Source organism: Galeopterus variegatus, unplaced genomic scaffold, assembly GCF_000696425.1.
Source record: "Galeopterus variegatus unplaced genomic scaffold, G_variegatus-3.0.2 Scaffold4482, whole genome shotgun sequence".
Taxonomy (NCBI): domain Eukaryota; kingdom Metazoa; phylum Chordata; class Mammalia; order Dermoptera; family Cynocephalidae; genus Galeopterus; species Galeopterus variegatus.
The window spans coordinates 94,432-96,102 of NW_007730593.1; the positions used below are offsets into that span (position 1 = coordinate 94,432).

Consider the following 1,671-nt stretch of genomic DNA (forward strand, 5'->3'; position numbering starts at 1 on the left):
CTTCCCAAGCGGCGCACTTATCCAGTGCGCCACCGGGCCGGCCTAGACATTGCTTTTGAAAGTCCTATAAAAGAACCCCAAACTCAACATGTCCCAAATTGAGACTCTATCTGCTCTTCCATCATCCAGTCTCTTAGGCCAGAAACCTGGGAGTCATCCTTGACTGCTCCTTGGTCTTCACATCCAGTTAATTGCCAAGTCTTCCCCTTTCTTCTTAACAGCCTCTCAAATCTCTTCACTTCTCTTTGCTCCCATTGCTATTGCCTTAGTTTAGGTTCTCATCATATCTCACTTACGTTACTGCAACGGCCTCCTGATTGGCATCCCTGCCTCTAGTCTAGTCCTCTCTGAGCCATTCCAGTTTATACTGTGGCCAGAGCAACCCTTCCAAATTTCTGTTATGGTACTCCCCTGATGAAAGTTCTTCAATGACCTACAAGTGTTACCGAACTCACAGGTCATTGAAGAACTTTCATCAGGGGAGTGATTGCTGCCCTTTCCCTTGAGAAGGGGAAAAAAAAAAAAAGACTCAGAAGTCAAATGGTCAGTGTTAGAAAAGCAGACGTATTCAGCTGAAGGAGATGGTAGGCTATCCCACCTCCCCGGTAAACCTGAGGGAGAATGGCCAGCCTAAAGCCATCTCAAAGACTATTGAGAGGGTTTCAAAGAAGGGGTTGAAGGAAGAGAACATGGGAAAATATAAAGCAGAAGGGAGGAGCACGTGAGCAGCCAGGGCTTCATGCAAGGTCTCAGGTGCAAGGTCTCGCCAAGAGTCCGTCTGATTTCTGCTCCCGTCCTTATCTCAGGGTCTGGGTACTATGTGCGAATCTGCAGCTTCAGGCTGGCTGGAAAACAACTTTACATTCATGTAAATAATGTCATCTTGTCCTATAACCCAGGTTCAAAATATCAAACAACCATGGGAAAACAGGGAACTCAGAAAAACGCATGCCAAGAAAAAACTTGTCTTAAAATTTGCTTACAGCCCATGTAGTTTTAGGTCCCAAGATGGCTTCAATCCTGCTCACTCCAACATAAGGTCTTCAAAGTAAAATAAGGCCCTTTACTATCCACCTTCTACATGTCCTGCTGTGCTTCTTCCTCTGCCCTTCTTCTTGCTCTGTGGTCCAGTGGGTTGGAGGTATAAGACTTGCCTTGAATAGCTGAGGTGTTTAAATGCCTACAACCCTTCGGACTTGTGCCATCAAACACCTAAAGGAGAGACCAACCATCCCTTATCCCACTCCAACCATCCTGAACACACTCCGGCTGCTGATTCACACCCATCTTGATAGTGTTCATCTTCCCACCTCTTCTCACCCTGTTTTAGTTAGGTGTCCTTCCTCTGTTCATATCTCTATTAACACATTTCCAGTAGGAGTATAATAACCACTGTTATCATAGCTAATATTTTTGAATATTTGCTACATACTCTGCTAAGCATTTATGTACAAGCGTACTTCAAAAAGTTCATGGAAAATGAAGTTAAAAGATGATACAAATCTGTCCATGAACTTTTTGAAGACCCCTTATATATTATCTCATTTAATCTACCTCAGAACTTTGCGTGATAGGTATTCTTACTATTATTTCTATTTTACATTTGATAGCACAAGGCTTTGAGAAGTTGAGGCACTCACTCAGTGTCACTCAGCTAGTGATGTGTGGAGT

The 1,671-nt window shown here is 43.7% G+C and overlaps 1 protein-coding gene across 1 annotated transcript in view; it reads left to right on the plus strand.

The window, feature by feature from the left end:
• Window positions 1-1,671, plus strand: part of LOC103603171 (clavesin-1) — a gene marked incomplete at its 3' end in the record, with an annotated part of 90,950 nt that overhangs the window by 13,929 nt on the left and 75,350 nt on the right. The window lies entirely within an intron of this gene.